The sequence below is a fragment of the Monodelphis domestica genome, chromosome 5 (assembly GCF_027887165.1).
Source record: "Monodelphis domestica isolate mMonDom1 chromosome 5, mMonDom1.pri, whole genome shotgun sequence".
Taxonomy (NCBI): Eukaryota; Metazoa; Chordata; class Mammalia; order Didelphimorphia; family Didelphidae; genus Monodelphis; species Monodelphis domestica.
The window spans coordinates 104,275,777-104,291,055 of NC_077231.1; the positions used below are offsets into that span (position 1 = coordinate 104,275,777).

Consider the following 15,279-nt stretch of genomic DNA (forward strand, 5'->3'; position numbering starts at 1 on the left):
AGCAAAGACCAGAGTCAAAGAAAGGTCTCTTTTTCTCTGATTAAAAAATCTCTCTTATACCCAGAAACCCTTTTCTCCCTCCAACTCCTTCCCGGAAAAGAAAAAGCAGAAAGCCTAAGGGTTTAACCATTATAACTACCCCCAAATCATTTTTGACAGTTCTAGAGTGGTAGAGATTCTGAACAACCCCCTCTAGGTCACCTTCCAAGCTTTTTTTAGTTGTCTCATCTTGGGAGAGATCCCTCTGCTGGTGCTCGCACTGAGTGTTCCCACCAATGGGTGTCTCTGGCAGGTCGTGGTGACTTTAAACAGAAAAAAATAGAAAATAGCATCTAGGCAGGCGCTTAACTACCTACCATAGAGCCTCTCACTGCAGTTAAACTAAGCAGGACTATTTCTGGACATTCTCTGCACGGAAATTTGTCAGGCTCTCTTTCCCAATAACCCGCCCCTTAACAGCCTCCACCCCAAAGCCAACCCCAAACCGAAAAAAATCCCTCCCGTTCCCCACAAAGGCGCACTGCGGCTGGAGAAAAGACCTAGAGAGAGTGAGGGCTACCAGGTCCAGAGGGAGGGGTGTGGTATAGCTTTTAGGGTAGCACAAAGCGAACCGTAGACCCTCCCCTTCTAAGGCTCTAGGGTTGGGGGTGAAAAGGGTGATGCCAACAGGCAGAGGTCCGAGAAGTAGGACTTGGGGGGGAGGGGGGAGGTAGGCGAAGGGCGGAGTGGGAGGGTGTGAGGATGGCGGGGAGGGGGCAATGCAGGATCGGGGAGGGGCTATCCCCAGGCCTCAGCAACTCGGCCACCAAGGGGAGTTCAGACTCCAATGGCTACGCTCCCGATCCCACCTAAAGAACTGACCCGTGGTCCACAAAGCTGGAGGGCCACGCTGATCTTCCTCACCTACACTACCACCCAACTAGAGCACTGTGTGGAGGAGAGACCAGGGAACCCTAACCTGGTTCGGCCCGGAGCTGCCAGCCAGCCAGAGAGCTACGACCTTCCAAAGTAACAAGAAACGTCCTTAAAACAGTAACGTCTTTCATTTTCTCCCAGCAGAGCGCCTTGGCCAAGCAGTCTGGGAGGAGCAGCACCCTTTGCTCGGGACTCAAGTTTCCCTCACCCTCATCCTCCCCCATGATCTACAACTGGGTCCTGAATAGACGTGGCCTCCAACCTAGTCCCTTAGCCGCTGACTTTCCAGGAACTATCCCGACTTTGTGAATGCCAAGTCTCCAGTAAGCCCCAGGAACGGTTTATTCCTTGAAAGCCATTATTAATTCCTACTACCTAGCCCCAGCAGTTCTCTTACCTTCCCAGGTCTGCTCCCTTCCATTCCTTAAGCTTCAGTGAACCAGTTACCAAGATTCAGTTGGGGGGGGGGGGAAGAAGGGGGGGGAAAGAGGTGGAGGAATGGGGGGAGGAGGTGGATGGCGGAGCCAGGATTTGGAGGATGCTGAAATGCAAATTTTGTGCCCTAAAACATTTAAGTGAACTTCCTCTCACACACCAATACAACAGTAAGATCACAAACACCACCTTTCTTAAAATCATCTCCAACTTGTCCATAACAATAATGTCAGCAAATGGCACGATTAAAACAAGTTCCCATTTCGGAGGGAGTCATTAGCATATGAATTCCTCTTATTATTCATTCCCTAATTCAAGTAAATCCAGTGGGCTAGCTTTGGACTTTTTTTTTTTTAGTCAATGAAAGCTAGAAAAGGATCAGTAAAGGATGTTCTTACATAAATGTACTATTAAGATCTTGGTAAATGGGGTAAAAAGTGCAAGCAATTGCCCAAATCCTGCAAACTACCCTATTAAAGCCATTCGACTCCTTTTGATATTACTATGCCTAGAAACATCAGAAACCAAAAGATAACTAACAGCTCTACCAACAAAAAACAAAAAGAGGATCTTACAGCTAGCACAAAGTATCTAATTTAAAGACTTGTGAACCACAGGTTTTAATTTTTTATTAAATTTGCTTTCAATGAACAATCGTGGAGATTTTTTCCTCCACCTGTCCCTCTCCACCAATGGAAAACAATTCTAGTGAAAACTATGTATGATTAGGCAGAACAAAATTCCGTACTGGGCATGTCCAAAAATGTATGTCTCATTCTGCATACTGAGTCCATCACCTGTCAGGAGGTAGATGCTTCATTTTAGGCCTCTGGAACTACTGAACCACAGATCTTAATTTCTAGGATACTGTAAGCATTCTGAGGCTCTTTGTTTTGCAATATGCTGGGAGAATAAGACAATATTACATTAAGAAAATAGTTGTGTGACCCTGGGCAAATCACTTGGTCTAGATTTGCCTAGCTCTTGCCTTTCTGGTTGTTACTAGAACAGAAGAGATTTCAAAAAAATACTGCATTAAGTAAAATACCATTTAAAATGAATTTTTTAAAAAGCCATTCCTTATCTTTGCTGAACCATACATAGCAAGGAATTATTAATATGCCACACATGTAGTAGGCATTTAATAAATGCTTGCTGATGTCTAAATGGAACTAAGCTATATAGCCCCTACTATAAATGGGATCTAAAAATATACAAGTTCCTGGGAAACAGTAAAGTAAATAAATTTTTAGCAATATTCTGATCTCTTCCATGACAAACCAAGGAACATGTTAGAGACCAAGTGGCTTTTGGCTGTATAGACTGAAATGGCAAAGTACTGTTCAGACTGGCATGTGTAATAATAATAATAATAGTATGTGTAATTCAGACATAGTTGGCCAGTATCCAATGTTCATTCCATTTTTAACAAACTTTCAAAATGGGAGGATAAATCAACATAGCTCTCCTTACTTTGCATTTTGAGGAGGGGGGAAGCCTTCCAATTGCTAGTTTATTTGGCTTCAAAGAGTACCACTTTCCTTTGTTAGACTTGTGAACTATATCATAATTCCCTTTTTTAAATTTCTAACTCCTTTTGGTTTTCCTGGGGAAGTCGTTATCAGGAGTTTTTCAGTAATATAGAATCTATATGGATAAAAATACAATTAACTTTTGTTTTAAAACAAACCCTAGAATCATTATGTTTGCAAGTCTAGTGTCAAGCCCTTTTAGTAAACTAGAAGTAAGCATATCAAACCAACCCTTTCTAGAAGAACTTTTAAACTCAAGTCCTGTAGCTAAAGCTACAGTTAAGTTCCATTTAAGAAGGAATTAAAATATTTATCAGTATCATATGCCAACTATTGTAGGTATTTTTCTTTAATGATGTTACTTGTTAATATTTGTATCTCATCAGGCCTCTAGAATGGGCCTATTGTAAATGATGAGCATCTTGAAGACTGCTTCCTACTAAAATTAAATCTAATCTAGTTGAAATTTTAGCATAGAGTACTCAGAAGTTAGTCCTGTCTGATAAGCAAGGGGAAATACATTCAAAAAGAAGGGAAAGAGGAGTCAAAATGGGACTTGTGAAGGGCACTTAAGAAATCTCAAATGCTAAACAAATATGAACTATTATCGGCATTTCCCTTGAGATTTCCTATGATACTTTCCCTGGTGGCAGCATACCTTCACCAAAAAGAAATGGAGAAGCCCACAATTATATTATACTTACCAGCACCTCTAGAAAAAAATTAAGATAACTGTAAATCTGATCATTCTTCCAACAGTCATGGCATAGAGTGGGAGGAAAGGGGTTATCCCCATTAGTTGTCACTTTAATCTGGTTTATACTTGTTCCTGTTCATAGTTCATTGTTGTTGGCAAATAAAAGTTGGAATAATAATAGCTCACATTTTATATAACTTTTCCCCTTACATCTTGTAAGTTATATCTTGTAATATATGTGGTACAAAAATCACCCACTTTACAAATGAAATCTGGAGAAACTGAGAGACTGATTTGCTTTGCCTCTTGTCACAAATAAATGCTGGCTCAGGCCTAACTTGAAGTACAGTGGTTGTTCTTCCCAGAAGACCACACAAATTAAAAGTTTTAATTCATGAGTTTAAGAAAACCAGTCTCTGACAATCAGTACTGATAACAGTATTGCCAATCAGAGAATCTCAGTTGGAGGTAAATTTCTGATTATATCTCTTATTTTTGAGACAGTTCCAAGGTTTTTCTTTGGTAAAATAAAGAATCAGGAGGCCAGTCACTTGAACAAATATTAAAAACATTAATAATCAGAAAGACGCATATTGATTAAATTCTATGGTGACAGCAATGTGTGAAAAATTACAGCTAATACATTTCTGGTATAGTGGTGAATTGGTTCAGTCTTTTTTGGAATGGAATATGGAATGCTAGGTTCATAATTTTGACCCAATGTTTCCATGACAAGTTTTATACTCTATCAAAGTATTTAGGACATAAAACTGGGTCAAAATTATGAACTTACTCCATGTTACTTTCCAAACAAGAACATTATGTACAAACAATATGCTTAGAAGTACTACTTGAAATGTTTTAGAAACCAGAGGCAAACCATGGACCCAACAAGTGTGTTGAATAAATTCTGGTTCATTGATGTAATGGAGACTACTGCTCCAAAAGAAATAAAAAAAAACCCATAAATAATTCAAAGAAATGTGGGGAGACATCAATGCAGTGATATAGAATAAAGAAAGTAAAACCAGGAGAATGATCCTAGCTACAACTATATCAATAAGGAGCACACTAAAGAGTAATAATATTTCCTGATAGATATTTAAGTGGAATATGGGTAAATAATTGTTTTTCTTTTGCTTCTCTTTCCTCAATACAGTCACACACTCCATAGGTCTGAGATATATTTGTATACCTTTACAAAAAAAAAAAAGCCCATGTCTTTGAAATTCCCTTAGGCAGTAGCTCATGCGTGTTCCTTAAAAATTCTAAAATGGGCTTTTAGTAGAAACCATCAAACTCTTAACAGGGCTCTAAAACCTGGAGAAGAGAGTATTTTTTATTGCCCTTGAGAGAAAGATCTAAAGTTGCATGAAGTATTTAAATTGCCTTTATCTCTTGGCTGTTAGTCACCACAAATTATAGCAGTTAAGTGCTCCAAGTGGATATATTTCTAGCTTGAAAAATTCAAAGATCCATGATGGAGGCAAACAAATATACCTTCCAGTTCTAGATCTATGATCTCTCCTATGATTTTCAAGTTGCAAAATAATAGGTACAGAGGAATTAGCTGAATCCTTTTAAAGAGACTGGATTGAAAAGGCACTGGGAGTGAAAAGATGTAAATATATTCATTGAGGCAAGTAGGGTTCCACAATTTAACTGTTAGTTATCTTTTAAAAATACATTTTTACCATTACCTACAAAGTTGCTTGTTTTTAGTTCTGGCATGTTTATATGTATGTGTTTTTAAGCTGCTTTAATTCAATGATTTGCATAAAAGATCTTTTTCAGTAAAATTTGTTAACCATTCTCTTGATTCAGTGGAACTGTTTAGTTTCTTCAAAAAGCAAACTATGAACTTTGTTTTAACTAACAAACCCACTCTGGTGCAAAAGATAGGAAAAGGAATTACTTAACACAGTTAGAAGACTCAACAAGGGGGAAAAAAGTCAGTCTTGCTTTCCCAAACAGTCTTTTATCTTATCTAAGACCCCAAAGTCTTTCAGCAACTGTGAGAATTCAAACAAGGTGATTTTTGTAGTGGAGATTTGTTTACAAGCTTTAATTAGCCAGTTCCCCTTCTTCACCCCCCTAGGATTTGGAATTCGAATGATTCTACTGGGCTTTGATCTTAAACAGAAAAGTTGTTACTTTTGATATTGTCTATTGATTTATAGTCAGGCAGCTTTCATTTGTTTGACACTGGGACTGGATTTAAATTACTGAAGGGTTTCAGTAGGTTTCATTCTTCTGGGAAGATTCCGATAAAGTCCATTGGCCCAACACCAGTAGGTGCTTAATAAGAACAGTAGATAAATAAAGCAAATAAACTTTCTCTTTTCTTTAGACAATTTATAAATTTGATACTCAACTTTTAATGTACCCCTTAAAGTTATTATTCAATTGATTTCTTACATAATCTCTTTATTTGGGGTTAATGGGAACGTATGTAGAATCAGTTAAAGGAGGTACTGGATTACATACATTTCTTTATGGTATTACTATATAACTATTCACTAAATTTGAGGTGGCATCAATTCTGTACTGCTTATACTTACAATACAATATACAACAAAAATTTTCATCACTCTTTTCTTGTTTTCCTTTTCAATAGACTAAATTCCTTGCTGCCATTTAATATGGCTTCATACAACCTTTCCAAATTTAATTCCAAATAACTCACATTGGGTCATTCTAGGTTGGTTTCATTTTCTCTGAAATACATTTTGCTTGTTCCTAAATTCAAAGGTCTTTGTCAAAATTGCTTGACTTGGCTATAATGCCTGCTATATTCTCTCTTCTCATCTATTAAAATCCTAGCAATATTTTAAGGCCAGAGACAAATTCTCCTTTCTCCAGGAAGCCTTCCTTAACAACTTCAACTTCTATTCATCTCTCCTTCTCTCTGATTTTCTGTATCCTTTATATGTACCATTCATTTTGGCATTTCACATCAAGTAACTATTTTGTATTTAACAAAATTAAACCCTTAAATTTTGGTGTTATGCTCTTTCTTCCCAACAATGTTGATTGTAAGAATCTTATTTAAATGGGGCAAAATCCCAGTTTTTCCCACTGTAAAATGACACTGACATTGCATATCTGGGTCACTAGGAGGATGATGGACAGTGCCCTCAACTGTAATAAGGAAAAGGACAGTTTGGGTAGAAGACAATGATCTATGTGCTCCTTGTCTATATATTCCTATAAGAACCTCCAAAGGGGAAGCATCATCCTATATCATGTGGCACAAATGCATCTTGGGGAATATGTGTCTGTTACCCTTCACTCTCCGTACATACCCAGCATACATATAAATCTGGGGGAAAGGGGTAGGTAGGTATCTCTGTGTGTGTGCGTAATTTGGTTTGCTTCTTGTGCACATATCTTTAGTTTAGCTGTACCACATGTATTTCACTTTCTTGTCAACCTACAACTTTGATTCTTTATATATAATGGTATTCCATTATACTGTCACAAAATATAATCAGAAAATTATTTTAAAAGATAGGTTTCTCTTTCAGGTTGAAGTTTGAGGTTATTAACAAGAAAATACTGTATACTTTCCTAAATGGTATTTAGCCTACTCTCTTCCTATTTTTTAATTGAGTCTAGTTCATTTTCCATGTTTATTGCTAATCATATATGTGTCTCTCTTGATTCCTCATTCTCATTTTCCCCACATATCCAATTGGATGCCTGATCTTGTCGTTTCTACCTTCCAAACATTTAATATAACATTTTTCTTGACTTACAAAGGCACCAGAAGCAACAAAAGGAAATAGAATAATATATTCTGAAAAGGAAAGAAGTTCAAGATACACCTTAAAATTATATACTCTGTAAACCTGAGCCTAATCATTAATGGAAAAAGGTGAAGATTTAATAAAAAAGAAGTATTTGAAAAAAAGAAGCATTTGAAGCAGTTCTACAAAAGAAATCATACTCAAGAAGATAATGTTCATTTTGCAAATATCTTAAATAATAGAAACACAAGAAAAGTAAATAAACTACAAAGACCATTAAAGAGGGTTGGGGTGGGCCAGAAAGACACATCCACCTATGGAGATTTAAAAATAATAATAAAAAGTACACAAGGAGATAAATAAAAGTGAAACTTAAATAGGAATAGATATGAAACATGGACTATACTTCACAATGTCCTACCTACAGGTAATCAATGTATTTCTTGGGATTAATTTGTAGAATAGAATAAACATAAAAAAAGGGGAAGGAGGGTAGAAGGGAAAGTGATTTATCTTAATCAAGTAAACAGTAAACAATGGAGGGAAAATAACTCTTAAAGAGTCTCCCTAACAAGAAGCAAAACTCCCTGACCCTTGGACAAGAAGCTAACTATTCAGCAAGCTCTTCTATAACCCTAAAGTTTCCAGTGCAGCTCCTATTTATGATCACTTTTTGACACAGAAACCCACAGTGAACTACAAAGATTTGTCATCAAACTTAATGGACCTAATTATTTCAACCTGTAACTTATTTCCCAGATTCTTTCTGGAAACAGCATTGTTTTGTTTTTGTTGTGTCTCTTTTAGTTTTTCTTTTCCATCTTTTATACTGCCTATATCAAGGCTTCTGGAACACTGGAGGTCAGAGTTGACCAACAAAGCCTAAAGTGATTAAAGAGGTGGAAGGTTGGGGAATACTTTAAGGACATTACTACCAATGGGTAGAGTGTGGTTTGAATCCAAGGCTTCCCATCTCCAGGCTTGGCTCTCAATTCACTGAGCCATTTAGCTACCCCCTCGATTTTCTCTTTAAAAGTATTGAGACTATCTGTGAGAATTTAGTTTGCTCAGGGGACTAAAAACTCAAGATGGTTGTCATCACTTTCTGGTTGGATGAGTACATGACACTAACAAAGAGCTCCATGAGCTCTCTGATGCTTAGCTAGAGAATGACCATAAGCAACTTAAACAAGGGAGGTTTGGTTAGCTGAATTACCTCAATCATCCCTCCATACCCATCTTTGGAAATAGGAGAAAAAAATACTCTTTTCCTACTACAGCTAAGTAAATCTCCTTTTGTTAATTATTGAACAGCATATGAGTGTTTCAGTTTGTTACATTATCAAACTCAAACTATTGGGGACTGCTGCAAGTCAGGCCCAGTTCTGAATATACTTATTAAATACTTTTCTCCCATCAACCTCCACCAGATACAAATAGACCCTTTCTTGCTGTAAGACTGCTAGAATATGCTACTCACTGCCCTTCCTCCACCTTGTTGCACCAAGAAACACGAATTATTTCTACCCAGATATATGAGGAAGGAGGAAAGCAAGCTTTCTTCTCCAAAACTGCCATGCCCTCTTCTATTCACCCTGTAAAAATGGCAGAGGCTGATTCTCAGCTGAAGAAGGAAAGGACATAAGCATGAAAAGGAACTGAGGCAGGGGTCAGTATACATTATCTGTATGTACATGGCCTGAAGGATAAAGGACTAAAATTTAGCTAGGAACAGGAAATCCTCTGACTCCCACATCTCTCCCTTTACACATGCCACAAGAAGCCACTTGCTTAATACTGGGAGTGAGGCCAGTGAAAGTTAATCCTCCAAAGTGGTGTGGCAATCAAAGAGTAGGAATCAGAAAGGTAACATGGAAATTCTGGGGAAAATAGATGAAGCAAAAACATTTTCAAAAAGAAAATTTTATTAAAACTTTAGAATATAAGTAGATAAATAAGTAGGAATGATACTAATATTAGAAGGAAGGATAAATCCTAAATCTGCATTTAATGAACATTATTAAGTGCCTATTGTGTACAAGGCACTGGGCTAAGCATTAAGACATAAAAAGAAGAAAATGGCAGATTTTTTCCTCAAGGAGACAGCAAAAAGATATATAAAAACAGGCTATATAAAGAATAAGTAGGAAATAATTAACAGAAGGAAGCCACTAGAATTAAGAGGAATTGGGAAGGGCTTCCTGTAGGAAATGGGATTTTAGTTGAAACTTAAAAGAATTCTGGGGGAGGCAGGAGGAGAAGAGGAGGGAAAACATTTCAGGCATGGAGAACAATCAGAGAAGATTTTCAGAACTGAAAAATAGAGTGAATATTCATGGAACAGGAAGGAAGTCAGTATCACAGTACCAAAGAGTATATGTATATTGTAGGAAATAAGACTGAAAAGAGTAGACCACAAAAAGTTTTAAGTGTCAAACAAGAGTTTACATTTGATCCAGAGGTGATAGGAAGCCACTGATGTTTACTCAGGAAGGAGGGGTGGAAGAGTGACCTAGTCAGACTTGCATTTTTGGAAAACCACTTTGATAACAGAATGGAGAAGGAATTGGAATGAGGAGAGACAGTGCAGACAGACCCATTAGTAGACTGTTGTATAGGAATGAGGTAATAAGGGCCTACTCTAGAGTGCTAGAGGAGAGAAGGAGGCATACACAAGAGATATTACAAAGATTTAAATCAATAGGTCTTAACAAATTGAATATGGAAGGACTGAGAGATGGTAAGCAGTTGAGAACTGCAAGGCTAAGGGACTAGGAGAATGGTGTTGACCTCTACAGTAATAGAAAAATTAGGAAGTCAGTAGGATTCAAGGGAAAAGAAAATAAGTTTGGTTTTAGATAGGAAGATTTAAGATATCTACTCCACATTCAGTTTGATATGCCTAAAAGGCAGTTGGAGATATGAGATTAGAGGTCATCAGAGAAGTTAGGACAGGATAGACAACTAAAAGGTCAATGATAACTCTGGAGAGACAGTTTCCATAGAATGATAAACTTGGAAGACAGATTATAAAGGATTAAGAAGTTATTGAAAAGAAAAAATATCAAAGAGGTTATAAAGCTCTCTCAATAAAATATATGACAACTGAAATTGAACTAATGCCTGATGAAATATAAAACCCTGCGAAATCTCAACAAAGCATGCAATCAGGACCTTCTGGAATGGAACAAAAGAAAAATGAAAATGATTTTTTAAAAAAGAAGTAAAAAAAAACCCATCAGAAAGTAAAGACTTATATAAAACTACCTTTTGTCCCAGCAGTAACACTGTTAGGTTTGTATCCCAAAGAGATAAAATAAGAAATTAAAAAAAAAAAGAGAAAGACCTTTTGGAAAGATAATTGGCCTTGAAAATAGATTCAGGGAAGATAATGTAAGAATTATTGGAATACCTTAAAGCCACAATTTAAAAAATAGAACCTGAACATCATTTCAAGAAATTACCAAGGAAAACTGCCCTGATATGCTAGAGTCAGGGGGCAAATATAGACATTAAATGAAATTGAGGGTTTTTAAGTATTGCTAATGAAAAAATCAGAGCTGAAGAGAAAACTTGATCTTCAAACAAAAGACTCAAGCATAAGCAAGGAAAAAGGAAAAAGATAGTATTAGGGCTTCAATAAACTGTAACATGTGTTACATGATATGATAACCTGTAATTCTTAAGAATTAACCTGCCTATTTTTAGACAATCATCTGAAGTATTTATATCCCATTTATCCTTCAGGGAGTGGCAAATCTGAACCAACTGACTGCCCCCTGGGCAGGCCTAAGCAAAGCTTTAGCTGCATTTGGTCCAGGTGAAATGGAAGGAAGGCACAGGAAGTGACTAAAGGAATGGTGTTTAAAAGTGCCAAGAACTTCCTGTGAAAGGGGCTTGCCCTGGAGGAGCTCCAGCTGAGGACCTTGGACTGCTTCTATTTTCCCTTAGAACTACCAGGTGGGTGAGTGAAAAAGGTTTACTCCTTTCCTTGGCTTTCCTGGAGGTACTAGCCTCCTGCAGAGGCCCCTTATCTTGGAGGAGGCCTCATGGCTAAAACCCTTATTTAATTTACCTCTGGGCCCCCTTTGCTGGGGCCTCTGAAACCCTGCCTGGTTCAGATCCTGCAGGAGTAAATATCTACTCTCTCTGATTTTCTTACTTTCACTTTCTCCTTTTGTGATGTAATAAATTACCATAAAATCATTTGAATTGAGTAATAATTCCTAATGACCACACTCTTAAATATTTTATCCAACCTTTTAATTTTAACCCTTTACATTTCTGGCCTTTACACTCAGTAATTAGAAGAAATTTATGTAAACAAAAGGCATGGGTGTGAGGTGACTATCATGGGATGATATCTTTTTCTCAAAAACGTTAAGGGGTGAGAATGAGGATTTCACTAGGAGAAGAGGGATGGGAGAGATAGAATGGGATAAATTGTCTCATATAAAAGAAGTACAAAAGAACAATTACAATAGAGGAGAAGATGGGTGTGTGTGAAAAGCAATGCTTAAATCTTACTGTCATCAGAATTGGCTTAAAGAGGGAATGATATACATACACAGTTGCATATAGAAATTTATCTTACTCTAAAGGGAAGTAAAAAGAGATGGGGATAAAAGAAGTTGGGGGACTGATGGAAGGGAGGAGAAGATGGTGATCAAAAGTAAAACACTTGTGAGGTAGGATAGGGAAAAAGGTGAGAGAGAGATAAGGAAAAATGTGGAAAATATAATGGAGGGAAATACTTAATAGCATGTTATTGTGAATGATATTAATTCATCTATGAAGCACAAGCAAATAGAAGAATGGATTAAAACCCAGAATCATAAAATATGTTCTTTATGAGGAATAAATTCCAAGCACAAAGACACACAGAGAATAAAGGTAAAGGACTGAAACAGAATCTATGATGCTTCATCTGAAGTAAGAAAAAAAAAAGTAGGGATAACAATCATGATTTCAGACAATGCAAAAGCAAAAACAGATTTAATTAAGATAAAAGGAAGTAAATTATAACTTGCTAAAAGATACCATAGACAATGAAGGAATATCAACACTAAATATATAAGCACCAAATGGAATAGCATCCAATTTTTAAATTTTATTTTCCCCCGATTACATGTAAAAACAATTTATAACATCTGGTTTTTATTTTTAAATTTTGAGTATTGAATTCTCTTCCTCTCCTCCCCTCCCTCGCTGGGACTATAAGTAATGTTGGGGATCTATCTGCTTTCAGTTCTTCCAAAGTGGTATGATGCAAGGAGAGGTATTGTTTAATGTTCTCCCAGATTGTGCTCTGGTCTGTGAGTGACCACAAGCACTTTTTATCCCTGGGAACTGTGACCAAGGTCCCCTGCTTTCTGGGGCTGCTAGTGCTCCTCTTCACCCTGATATTGCCCCTCTGGACTGTGACCTGTTTCTGCACATGGGCTTTATGACAAGAATCTTGCACTCTGAGCCAGCATGGAGACCTCTCTAATCTCCTTCTAAGCAGCTTACTCCTCTTACCATCTGTGATTGAGAGCTCCAGAAGCTTTTGCTGCTTTATCAGCTTTGCCCAAGACCTGTAGCTGTGGTGGGACCTGACCTGGCACACTGTGTGCACTACCTCCACCCCAGTGCACTGGATAACCTCATGCCAGTCTTCAAAGTTGTTTTGGACTGAAAAATTGCTTCATCTTGTCTTTTTGTGGGTTATGTTACTCCAGAATTCATTTTAAAGTATGATAGCTGTTTGGAGAGTAATTTGGTAAAGATCAGATGAGTCCCTCAACCTTCTCCATCATCTTGGCTCTGCCCCAACCTCTGCCAATTCTAATTTTTAAGAAATTCTTTTCTTTAGTGAGTTTTTGTATCCCCTTTCCCATTTGGTGAATTCCACTTTTCTTCATTTAATTTTTGTACATCATTTCTCATGTGTCATAGTCTGTTTTTTAAGAAATTATTCTCTTTGGGTAATTTTTATATTTTTCCATTTGGTCAATTCTGATTCTTAAATTCTTCTTTCTCTTCTGTAGATTTTTGTGCCTCTTTTATCAATTGTTCTATTCTATTTTCTAAGCTATTATTTTCTTCAACTTTTTTGTGCCTTCTTTAACAAACTGTGGACTCAATTTCATGACTTTCCTTCATCATTTTCTTTTCTTTCCCCAATTTTTCTCCTACTTCTCTTATTTGATTTTTTAAATCCCTTTTGTGCTCCTCCAAGAATCATTTTTGGCCTTGAGATCAATTCAAATTTTTCTTTTAGGCTTTGGATGCAACACTATTTGTTATTTTCTTTTGAGTTTGTGTTTTGGTCTTAACTATCACCAAAATAACTGTCTATGTTGTTTCTTTTTTAATTGTTTGCTCATTTCTCTAGCCTTTTATGTTTAAAAAAACTGTTCAAGTTGAGCTCTGTTCCTGTGGTGAAGGAAGCCTCTGATTCTTTGTGCAATTGCTTTCAGCCCTAATGCAGGGGATCTCTAAATTTTCAGTTCTTCTAAGGTAGTATGATATAAGGAGAGATGTATTTAATATTCTTTTGGCCTGTATTCTGGTCTGTGAGGGACCATAAGCATTCTTTTCTGCCCTGACATTGTGACCAAGAGGATCCCTACTCACCTGTGGTTGTGAACATTGGTATCATAGTGCTCTTTCTTGCTCTGGGACCCAGACCTGGTAATGTGACTCAGGACTGTGACCTGGTATGGGCAATGCAACAGAGTCCTGCACCCAGAGTCAACAAAGGAACACCTATAATTGCTCTCTGAGCAGTCTATCTACTTGTCGGTAGGCTGAGCGCTCTGAAAGCCATTTCTGCTGATTCAGTCACCCCCAAAGCCTGGGCTGGCTTGCCAAGGTAGTATGCTCATCTGCTCCCTACTCCCCCTTTTCTGTGACAGATCTTTCATGCTGACCTAAGTTGTCCTAGACTGAAAAATTGTTTCACCTTGTCCTTTTGAGGGTTCTGCTACTCCAGAATTCATTTTGAAGTATTATTTCAAACCTTAGCAGTATATTTTCCAGGGATGTCCATATAAATGATGAGGTTGATGCACATATTGCCAGAGCTAGTTCATCGTTTAAGAGGCCTTGAAGAAAAGTGTGAAAGAGAAGAGGCCACCTACCAAATGTAGTCAACGGAGTTGATGTGCTGCCTTCATTGTTGTATATATGTAAAAACATGCCAGGAAACTGGCATTTGAATTATCTTAGGAAGCCTCTGAAGATCACCTGAAAAAATGAGGTTCCTGACAGTGAGGGCCTTTCTTGAGTTGAACTGCCAAGCATTTGGCCTCTCTTGCAAAGAGTGCAACTCCAGTGGCCTGGCCCCATTGCTCAGATGCCAAATGAACATTTGCCCTACAGAAAACTTACACAAGGCACATGCTCACACAGAGCTTAGAAGTAATACAAAGACAATCTCAACTTCTTTCTGAAGAACATCAGTACTGATTGTGAGACATGAGAGACACTGGCAGAGGACCGACCACCTTGCATGGCATGCCCATATCTCTATGAGCAAAGAGAATTCTATAATTCTAGTAGTTAAAAAGAAATGTGAGACACACAAATTTAGACATCTCCATTTCAAATGTTTATATGGACTATTTGTGCTTGACCTGTGGTAGTTTTCTGAGCTCATATTGGCCTTATCAGCCATAGTCCAACACACCATACGCAGAACCTAACACAGTGATATTATTCTGGTCCTACAAGAGTACAAAAGACAACACCCAGACTTCCAGGTAAGCATGGTGGCAGTCTAGATGCAGGATGCTTCCTCTCCACAGCACCCACTGAAATAGACTATCTCAAAAGACCATAAAAGCCATTTTCAGAAGAACAGAGGAACTCTACAATAGGGCTGAGCATTGAAGGTACATGGGGTTTGGGCATTTCCACACTAGAAGTGGATGAAAAAGCTCCCACCCAAATGTGAGCCAGTCTACCC

At 37.6% G+C, this 15,279-nt stretch overlaps 1 protein-coding gene across 2 annotated transcripts in view; it reads right to left on the reverse strand.

The window, feature by feature from the left end:
* The window catches only part of PRICKLE1 (prickle planar cell polarity protein 1), a 102,620-nt gene that overhangs the window by 50,812 nt on the left and 36,529 nt on the right, over window positions 1-15,279 (reverse strand). The window contains exon 1 of one of the 2 annotated variants that reach the window (XM_007503146.3): window positions 1,313-1,381. The exons of the other annotated variant lie outside the window; for it this stretch is intronic. The gene's annotated coding sequence lies outside the window, so the exon portion shown is untranslated. Of the gene's footprint in view, window positions 1-1,312; window positions 1,382-15,279 lie in introns of those variants that run through there. 2 annotated transcript variants of the gene reach the window in all.